Consider the following 11,132-nt stretch of genomic DNA (forward strand, 5'->3'; position numbering starts at 1 on the left):
CATGTCAGTTTCCCCTTAACGATGAGAGAAAGTCCAGTGGAGTGCAGCCGAAGGCTTTGTTCCACTGGTAAAAATCAGTACAGGAGGATGCAAAAAAAGCAAAAATGTTTGGGGGGTCCACAAATAGAGAGGTAAAATAGCAGTAAGTGACATTTTCTCTAACTGCTATAATCTCCTAATTTCGTTTCTCATTTAATTTCTATGCAGATTATTCTCAAATCTTTAATTTGTTCTCTTTGTCTTTGTCTTTAGAATCTCTACACTTAGCTGTAGCTATCGTCCGATATCGCTTCTAAATGTGGATGCGTAGATATTTACGAAAATTTTAACTACTAGGCTAGATAAACATATGGGTGATCTAATTGATAAGATCCAAGTGGGATTTATGAAGCAGCGCCATGGATATTATGATATCAGAACTCTCTTAGATATTTTAATTCTGTCATCCTCAGGATCAGATGATCTACTCTTTATATTTCTAGACGCCGAGAAGGCATTTGATAGTGTGAATTGGACTTTCTTAAATTTTACTTTGATGAAGATGGGTTTTGGTCCTCTTCATAAATGCTGTGGGGGCATTACAGTCGGATATCAAAGCCAGGATCTGGGTAATTGGGGATCTCTCTTGCCTCTTTTAGATTATTTAGAGGTACAAGCCAGGGATGTCCCTTATCGCTTTCTCTCTTCAATTTGGCTCTTGAACCATTTTTGATATACATTTGGCAGTCTTATAGTTTGTCAGGATTCAGAATAGTGGAGATTGAAGTTAAAGTTCTGGCTTATGCGGACAATGCTACAATTATTCTTAATAATCCTGGAGTAGGGGGTGTCATTTTACAGAATATGATTGAGGAGGTAGGCAGACTCTCAGGTTACAAAGTTAATTGGGAGAAAACAGTTTTATTCCCGGCTTGGGATACTCCGGTACGTGGACAACTGTTGGGCTGGAATTGTAAGTGGGAAAATAATCAGGTGAAATACTTGGGGATATATTTGACCAGAGATATGAAAGGAATGGCTGGGTTCAATATTGATAAGGTTTTAGAGGCTCTTAGGAAGAATATTCATAAATGGAGAAGACTCCCGTTATCCATTTGGGCAAAGTTTAATGCCATCAAAATGGTGCTCTTACCCAAAGTTTTATATATAATTCAGTCACTTCCTTTGAAATTCTCGAAAAAAGTTATCGGTCGTGTAGATCGAGTCTTCCAAGAATTCTTATGGGGTACTGGGAAAAGAGCTAGGATACCTCGGTACTTAATGATTCAAAGTGTATGTGACGGGGGCTTTGGCTACCCTATCCTTGAAAACTGCTACACCAGCTTTTTGATTATCTATTATTTCATGAATGATCCAGGAGTCCCAATATGGGCTCAGATAGAAAAATATAAAATGAGACAATTTCGAATTGAATGCTTATACTCACTTGGCAAATTACCTAGATCGGTAACTAATTTACAAACAATACTTGCTACTAAAGATGCAGTCACTTCAATGTTTGTGGGGGGTGGACAAGGACTATACATATATGAAGAGGCCTCCATCTGGCAGAATCCAGGACTACGGATTGATAATAAGATGTTATGTTGGAGAGGTTGGATCAATAAAGGTGTATTGCTAATGAGAGATGTCTGGGGTGAGGAAGGAATGCTATCTTTTGAGTTTCTGAAGGGGAAGTATGCACTTCATAATCGTGAGCTAAGGAGATATAACTTGCTAAAGAATTTGATAGCTTAGAGATTATTAATGCTTGATAAACCTTTGTTAGAAAGACCTGAAAGGTGTAATTTTCTCACAGTCGCTCCTCGTGTGGTGTCAAGTTATTTAAGACTCTTCCCGGAAGAGGAAAATTTTAAAATGTCATGGGATAGGTTGCGAATGGTGTGCTCTGCAGAAATAGGCGTAGTAATTACAATGAAGGATTGGCAGAGTTTACGTCAAGTCCCGGTAAGGATGAAAACTGATCTGAATTTACGTTATATTCAGCAAAGGATCTTGGGGCGTCTTTTTTGGACCCCAGATAAGATGTACAAACTAGGATTAAGAGTTGATAATAAGTTGCTTTAGGGAAATGGGTGCTATGCTTCACATGTTGTGTGACTGTACAGAGTTAGGGGTTTCTGGAGTGATATTCTGGATAGGGTGGACTTAGTTTGGTATTTGACTTTCCCAAGAACACCATTAGTTGTACTTTTGAAATCACCAACTGGCACTCATCATCTGAGTTATGCAACAATGTGTTGGGTTAACAAAGTTCTTTTGGTGGCGACACAGCAAATTCTGCGTCTCTGGAAAACGAGAAAAAAGCAGTGCGTTGAGGAGTGGATAGTACAGGTGCAGTTTCTTTCACGTTTTGAAAAAATGTAATGTAATACATTAAATAGAGAAGAGTTTTATAACGAACAATGGAGTGCACTTAATGAGTTCTATGCATGAACTTTGTCAGAGCAGGTTCTAGTTTGATTTATATTCCACTTTGGAGTGAGTAATTTGATGGGGGGTTAGATGTTTGTCTTGTTTTGTGTTTTTGTGTATTTGTATATAAAATATTTGCTTATTTTGATTCTGTGTCATTTCACAGGATAGTCATAATTATTGTTGGTTATATCTTAGTAACCTTCAAATTGTTTCTGTTTTATTTGTACCAATTTAATTCACATTGTAATGTTGTATTAATACTATGATTATTACTTTAACCTATGTTCTCTGTGTTGACATGATGTAATTTTTGAAAATTAAAATAAAGTTTATAAGAATCTCTGCACATAAATGTTTCTGCTTGTCTATATGACATTGAATCATGGATGGCGGCCAACTTCTTACATCTAAATGTATCTAAAACAGAGATTTCATTTTTCCCTTCCTATCCTATTCCCCAGCCTATTCCTCCAAAACTTGGTGCCCTCTGTGATCCTGCTCTTTCATTCTCTTTCCACATTTCTGCGGTGCCACGGTCCTGCCATTTACATCTGTTTAATATTCGTGAGGCTAGGTCTGTTCTTGCTTTTAATGCCACTAAAATGTTTATTTCTAGTTTTATTCTGTCCATCTGGATTATTGTTTCTCCCTCTTACTTGGTTTACCTGCCCCTCATCTTGCCCCTCTGCAATCTATCTTTAATTCCCCTATTTGTCTTATTTTTCTTCTCTCCCCTCGTGAATCCATCACTGCTGCCCTTCATTTACCCTGGCTTTCCTTTGACGCTTCTCTTAAATTCCACTTTTTACATCTTGTTTTGAAATCTCTTTATGTTATGGCCCCCCCCCATCTGTCATCGCTGATTTCCTGGCACCACCCTACCGATCTTTGCAATCTGAATCTCAGTTCTTGCTATTTAGCCCTTGTGCCCCTTATGCGCAGCCCTTGTGTGTTCTTTCTCTTTCCCTCTGGTGCCCAAGCTTTGAAACTACCTCCCTCTTTCTATTCAATCAATTACTTCTTACTCTCTTTTTCGTACTCAGTTTGAATCTCATTTTCTTTCTTCAACATAATTACTCTTGAATTGTACCATATTTACTTGCTTTTGTGCCATTTAATTATGTACAGCGCTTAGGTGTTATGCGCTATAAAAATCTAAATGAAATAGAACAATTACTGAACTACTCCTACTGGTACAAAAGACCAAGAGTTTGTCGAAACATGATCTCAACAGCACCTACAATCAGGTTCAACTTCACTCAGATTAAAAAACACTCAGGCCTTCATTACCCAAGATGGTATATATCCATAAGTATGGATGCTATTCTGCCTTTCCTCAGTCGCTGCCGTGTTCCAGAGATTGATTGCCAACCTACAGCAGGATGTTCATAATGTTACATGATTTCAAAATGGCATCCTGGTCTATGGCAAAAATACCAAATCTCATTGCCTCACCTTGAGCTGAGTACTGCAGGAGATAGAGGACAGGGGATTGATACTACAGAAGGACAACTGTAAATTTGAACAATCTCAAGTAGAGTATCTGGGGTACACAATATCAGAAGCGGAAACACAACCCAAAATACCCTTGGCTTCTGCTCAATCTCCTCACCCTATCAACAAAGAGCAACTTCCTTCATTTATGGTCTTGTCTAAGTAGTATGAAACATTTGCAGAACCATTCTCATAAAAGAAAGAACCGCTCCAAAGTCTACTCTGGAAATGTAGCCATTATGGGTGGTCTGATCATTATCAGATGGCCTTCAAAACAGTCAAGAAAGATATTTTGGATGCTCCAATGCTATGACCCTTTGTTCCAAACAAAACGACCATTATTTCAATTGATGAGCGTGCCTTCTGTCCTGCCGCCACCATGATACAGAAGGGGCAACATGAGTATTCCATATTAGCTTTTGCATTGAAAACCCTCACTCACTGACACTGAAAAGATGTACCCAGTGATTGAGAAAGAAATGCTGGCGTGTGCATGGGCCACAGAACCCCTCAGGAGCTACATGTCGGGGAGCCACCCCTGAACATATTGATCCCATGGGGTACCACATAGACCACTTCTCGAGTGACGAGGCTAGCGGTGAAGCTTCAGGAATGTATGCTCACCATTGAATACGCTCCCAGGTGGCAGAACATACAAGCTGACTGCGTGTCAAGAGTGCCCCTGCCTACCTCAGGTTATTCAGGATAGACTGCGAATGACAACCTTGTGGCCACCATGCACGATGCAGCAGAGGATATGCTAACCTTTATACCAGCTCAGAAGTGGGGGGCCGGTATCAAGTAGAATCACACATTACAAATTGTTGCATCATACACCAAGCAAGGTTGGTCATCTGTGATAGCTATTCCGCAGGGAATACCACTATTCAGTAAGGTTTCCCCAGAGATTATGGAATTAGATGGATTGCTTCGCCGGAACAACAAATTAAGCCCACCAACATCACTCATCAGCACCCATCAGCACTATATTGTGTTTGGCGCATGAAGGCCACCTTGGCATCTGACTGTCAAAATGTTGACTCTGCAGGAGTTACCAGTGGCTGGCATGGACAGCGACATGCATAGACAAATAGCCACATGTTCTGCATTTCTGGAAGGGCGACAAACATCTAGTAACACATACTTCACCCATGACCTCAGTAGTATGGACAGTAGTCCTGTGGCAAAAGATTGGGGTAGAGTATGTTGATCCCATGGAACACATGACAATTCACCAAAAATGTGCACTAGTACTCATGGATTATGCTTCGAAGTTGGTCGAGACGCGTTGCCTACAGGCCATCACCACTACGGCCACGATTCAGACCATGGCTATTGTTTTCCACGGAAAAGGTTGGCCCTACCTATTGGTGTCATAAAATGGGGCGCAGTTCACTTTGAATGCAGTAACAATGTTTCTAGAAAAGAAAACGAATCATACACACTATCGTGCAGCCCTGTATCACTCCAGGGGAAATGGACATGTAGAAAAGGCGAAGGAAGCCATACAGGAAGCAGGAGCAAATGGCACTGACTCCAAGAGGCGGTCCAGAAGACAATATCAGCCCGGCGTAGAGTGACAATCAACTCTACTATGGGGACCACCCCGATCACCCAGATGAGGGACTGCACAGGTCGCTAAAAACGTAATCCTCCATGGACAAGCACCAGGTCCTAGGATCAGAATTCCAAAACCTCTGCCATCACAATACATGCAGCCTTTAAAGGGTTCATCCTTGTAGGAAACTTAGTGAAGATAAAACTACCTCACAAAGACAAAGAAGACCCATCCACATATAGTGCACACATAGAGGTTTGAGACACTTTCAACAGCTGCATAAGCTCGACAAGTGGTACGGTCTGGAACATGTCCAGAGCTACGTTGTATATGAGAGGGCAGAAGTGAATTGGCAGCAAAAGAAAGAGATCACTCACAAGAAATGCGAACACTGAGACAGACCAATCCGGATGAACAGAGAAACACAAGAACGGAAGCTGGAAGTGGAGGAATAGAACAGTTGGATTCGGAGCAACCAGCTGGACAGACAAGAGTGAGTTCCAATGGAGAGAATCATCTCAGAGTGAGAAGTGTTCAGACCTATGTGGAAGAAGTCAATTCTACTGAGATTCAGTCAGTGTGAACTATATTAACTGCGACAAAAGGAGATGATGTAGCATTAGTCCCCTTTCAGGACCGCTCTCCTTCTCGGGGCCAGGTTACAGTGCCTTGCGAGCCTCACAGTGTGGGGTGGCAACATGACGCAAAGGAAAAGCCAGTAAGGGGACCGGTGAGAGGACGCACAGAGCATAGTGAGCGTGCCGAGCACCCCACTGGAGGGGCAGCAAGGGGGAATCCATTATAAATCACTATCTTTTTCAGGCGCTATTTAATGTCTCTCAAAGCAGAGAGACAAAGTAGAGTGAAGGTGATTTCGTATTGGTTTCGGCTTTACTTTTATACTCAGCTTTGAGAGTGTTTAAAATTGCATGCAGTGGAGTAGCAACCAACTTAAGCATTGGTGTTCCTCAGCATGCAATTACCACCATTTTCATAAAAATGTACCCATGCGAGTCTTTTCTCAACAGAGACCAATACAGCAGCTCGTGCATTGGGTTTTCAAGTGATCTTCCAACGTGGCCAACCTGACAGCTTGATGGCAATAGGGGAACTAAGGAAATGCTCCATGCCTGGATGGAATGATTAGTCAGACTGCAGGAAAGCTTCATGTACATGTAAAACGCTAATGGCTTGATTTACAACTGTTTTTCAATTGAAAAACAAAATGTAAATCAGTTCCTAAAGTGGTAAATATACAGGATCTGGGGCCATGTTAACTGTATCCTGCATGCAGGTTCCATGTTAAGGATGCTCCGCATGCAGGTTCCATGGTGTAATGGTTAGCACTCTGGACTTTGAATCCAGCGATCCGAGTTCAAATCTCGGTGGAACCAGTAAAGTGCCGATGTTTTAAGACTCGGTATGTTTTTGTCTGTCTTTCTGTTCTCCCTTGTTCTTTAACATGGCACTATGCTTTAAAACGATACATTTACTTTTCATTTTTCTACAATAGCGATTTCAAAATATTGTTCCTTTTTGTCCTAAATATTAAAAGGAGGTAAATAGATATTTTCTAACATTGCTATGCGTTATGTTGAACCTATTGCGACCGAAGAGGATTCCCCACCCCCACCCACTGAACACTTTAACGAGCTGAAAGGTGCACGGCTGATCTCTTATGGGTAAAGGAATGTATCATGCATTCATATCGCATGTTAACATGGCCCGTGGCTCCCGGTGCCTCACAGCTGTACGACAGCCACGGCTGATTATTTTAAATCCTGACTTCTCTCTGGGGATGTTCTTCTTGCCTGTTTACTTCCGCATCCACTCGAGGGAATCACTTGTTCCATGAACTTGCAAACATGACACGTTTCCATGTAATCTTTCGGCTTCCGTGGATTTTGCGTGTTCTTAATTCAAACGTATTAGAAACATTTGTTTAAACAAGGAAGTTTGTGAAAGTTCAGAACTTTTTTTCTGGACATTGCCCTTCCTCCAGCAGCAGTGAAACTCTTTCCATCGCACTGACCGGAGCTTACCCAGTATTTACATAATAGGTTTTGAGCTGTTATCATGTAATATTTGGTATCCCATATCGATCCGGTATCCCCTGGTCTTCGGCTGTGTTCGGCTCATGAACACAATAACATTGATTTCAGCCACCCTCCCAGTTTCTTCCATCCCATTGAAGTCGCAGATTGTGTGGCACTGCGCTAAACATGAGCGCACAGGCCCTGCCATCCACATGCATGTATTGCTGCATGGCACTCCTCATCTTTTGAGGATGTAAAGTACTGTAGTCTTTCGTTTTGATTGCTGTAAATCAATCCTTAATCCTTTGTAAGCGTGTACCCGTCCCCAGTGCCGCATCAGCCATCTGCAGAGCCGCCTGGCAGAAGCAGCTGCACCCCTGTGTTGTATCGTTAGTCGCGGAACGGTGTAAAACCCGGAACAGGCCGGTGTTGTATGCTATCCTGCCTCCCATGGAAGCTTGTGTTCGGCAGTGTTCGGGCAATCTTCGGAGTCACGCCCACTTGATGGCTACAGCCATACATGCAGCCTGAAATGAAGAGCTAATGTCATAGCCCGCCCTCCTACGTTTCTGTTCCTGGGATTGGCCAGTGATCTGCGTAGCTCCACCCCTGTCCTTGAGTGCCCGTGTCCATCATTTAAGCAGTTCTCATATTTTCTTCTTTTGTAGTCTCATATTTTCTTCTTTTGTAGCGGCCGCAGTGTTGCCATGGCCTCTTATTACATTATAAGTGACTTTGGGCTTGTTTTTGCCCAAAGTCGCTTATAATATTAGCAGGTTGCTTGTCGCGGTTTTTGTCCGCGGTTTTCCTTAATTGTGTGCTTATTGTTCCGCTTGTTTGCCAGTCTCTGTCTGACTTGGCCCCATTTACAAAAAAGAAAAATGAATATGAAAGGCGAACATGCCGTCCTGCCGGTGTTGTATGCTATCCTGCCTCCCATGGTAGATTGTGGGAGGCAGTGTTCGGCAATCTTCGGAGTCACGCCCACTTGATGGCTACAGCCATACATGCAGCCCGAAATGAAAAGCTAATGTCATAGCCCGCCCTCCTACATTTCTGTTCCTGGGATTGGCCAGTGATCTGCGTAGCTCCACCCCTGTCCTTGAGTGCCCGTGTCCATCATTTAAGCAGTTCTCATATTTTATTCTTTTTTAGTGGCCGCAGTGTTGCCATGTCCGCTTATTATATTATAAGTGACTTTGGGCTTGTTTTTGCCCAAAGTCGCTTATAATATTAGCAGGTTGCTTGGCGCGGTTTTTGTCTGCGTTTTTCCTTAATTGTGTGCTTATTGTTCCGCTTGTTTGCCAGTCTGTCTGACTTGGCCCCATTTACAAAAAAAAAAATGAATATGAAAGGCGAACATGCCGTCTTGCCTTAAGCTGTTATGCACACGCTGTGAGGCTCGGGCTGATTGCCTTCCTGATGTGAATCTGCAAGTACTCCTTTCTTTTGCATTGATGGGCTCTTTCAATATGAGAGACCCTTTGAAGACGCATTACCTAGCCAAGAGGTAAACACGGGGTATTTACAGCAACATGTAGTTTAGTCATGATGGAAACAAGCATAGACAATGACAATAGTTTAGGGTTTTGTGTAGGCATGGGAAAGGCCCTTGGTAGGCACTGCTATCTTTAGTTGTATGAACGGCACCAGGTGCAAAATGGTGCAAGTACCAGGGCATCTAATGGCAGTGCCTGGCAAATGCCTGATAAGTTTGCAAAAGCCAAAAACTTTTAACATGACTAACTGAAGGACACACACAGTGCTTTTAACTTGATTGGCTGAACGCAGACCAGGTTAAGACATTTCTATTACACCAGTAGCATTTACAGCTCAAATTCATTCAGCATTGAGTGCAAAGTTTAATGTTAAGGCTTGATTAAAGAGAGCACAAAGAGTTCCCATGATAAGGTGTTTTGGGCGGGAAGGGGCAAGAACAGGGTTGGGCAGTGCCTTAAGTGGCACTACAAATCGAGCCGGGGCTCATTGAGGGGGCGTGGCCTAACAGCAGGGGTCTTGATGGCCCATTAGGCCACGCCCCCTTAACGAGCCCGGGCTCAATGGGCTACTGCCACCCCTGCCAGGCAGCCTTTCGTATAGATTAGCACCCTCTCCCCTATGGGGAGAGGGTGCTGATCTCTGCATTTATTTTGTGTAGGCTTGCCTGGCAGGGGACAGCGCCTGCCTATTCAGCCTTAATGGTGGTGTTGCCCCTCGCCAGCTGGGGAGGGGCAGCACCACCATTAAGGCTGAAAACGTGAGGCCACTGGAAGCAGAGGCCTTTTTCCTAAATACTGAAACTCCCGCGAATGCGCGGCAGCTCCAGTATTTAGAAAGCAAGGCCTCTGCTTTCAGCGGCCTCACGTTTTTTCCATAATGGTGGCGCCGGCCGACGGGAATCTCTTGATTAAAGGGATGCCTCGCAGGTGCGGCGCCACCATTATGGCTGAAAGGCATTTTTTTCTGTAGGCTGAAGCTCTCGCAAACGAGCGAGCGCTTCAGGCTGTAGAAAAAAATGCCTTTTCGTGTAGTGGCCGGGGCTGCCAGGGGAGATTACTGGGCCCGGCAGGGCCCCGCCTCAAAACGAAATTTCAGAGCCTGCCGGGGCTCAGCCCCGGCAGGCCCCGGCCCACTTAAAGCCCTGGGGTTGGGGATTAGCATGGCAATGAACAGTCAATGGGTGGGCTAGTGATTTACTAGAGGAGTAAGTCATGAGGGAGCCAATGACCAGAGGGGTGATGGACTATATGAACCAAGGACCAGATGACAGCAATCAACCAGGTTTCCCAATACCAGAAGGACGACAGTGGGGGGGCCATGTCACGCTTGTCGCCATGAGCTAGTCCTGGATTTTCCCTTTGCATACTGGTCCTTGTAGGCCCATACTTATAATGGGAAGAAATAAAATACCAGTCCTAGCATTTAATAGGAAATGCCTGGACTGGCTCAGTGTCATGAAGTACATGGGGCTACTTGGCAGGTACCTGCAATGTAGCCAAGGACCAGAGGTGAGCGACGAATCAAGCACCAGAGCAGCCAAGGATCCAAAAAGCCAATAATGTTGCTTTTATAAGTCGCACACATACAACAAATTAAAATAGACACCAATTGTTAGAAAATAACAATTTTAATAAATGCTTTTTGTTAACATATGTTTGAGCTCTCTGTATGTATTCTTTGCGTTATAGTTATTTTTCAACTTCTGAGACCTTTCCACCTTATTTTAGAGGTGCGCTTGTTTTTGCAGCTTATTTGGTTGGGAGTCAGCTTGTTTTGGGCTTGTTTTAAAGGAACATTCAGCTTATTTTTTCCTTCTGACCTGGCAACACTGAGCGGCCGTGGAGAGAGGAAGGGGAGACTGGGAAAGAGGGGGTTTGAAGAAATTAAGTCGCATGGAGTAGAACCGAGCTCTACACTGCGGGGCTGTGGTGGGAATACAGGAGCTCGAGGCACACACGGGACTGAGCAGGAACAAAGGAGGGACCCTTCTGCACCAACACAACGAAAGCACAGTATTTGAAAGGCTACCGAGCAGGGGAGTTGCTAGGTCTGGAAAAGACCCGGGGCTAAGCTGATGTCGGAACTGTTGGGACTGGGGGCTAGCTAGTCTTTTGGCTGTAGCTCCT

The 11,132-nt window shown here is 43.7% G+C and overlaps 1 non-coding gene across 1 annotated transcript; it reads left to right on the forward strand.

The window, feature by feature from the left end:
* The first annotated feature begins 6,792 nt into the window (after positions 1 to 6,792).
* TRNAQ-UUG (transfer RNA glutamine (anticodon UUG)) lies at positions 6,793 to 6,864 on the forward strand. Its single transcript has one exon. It is a non-coding gene; the product is annotated as a tRNA-Gln (tRNA).
* The last annotated feature ends 4,268 nt before the right edge of the window (positions 6,865 to 11,132 follow it).

This window comes from Ambystoma mexicanum, assembly GCF_040938575.1.
Source record: "Ambystoma mexicanum isolate Mex_15411 chromosome 12 unlocalized genomic scaffold, UKY_AmexF1_1 Mex_chr12_unloc.2, whole genome shotgun sequence".
Classification (NCBI taxonomy): Eukaryota; Metazoa; Chordata; class Amphibia; order Caudata; family Ambystomatidae; genus Ambystoma; species Ambystoma mexicanum.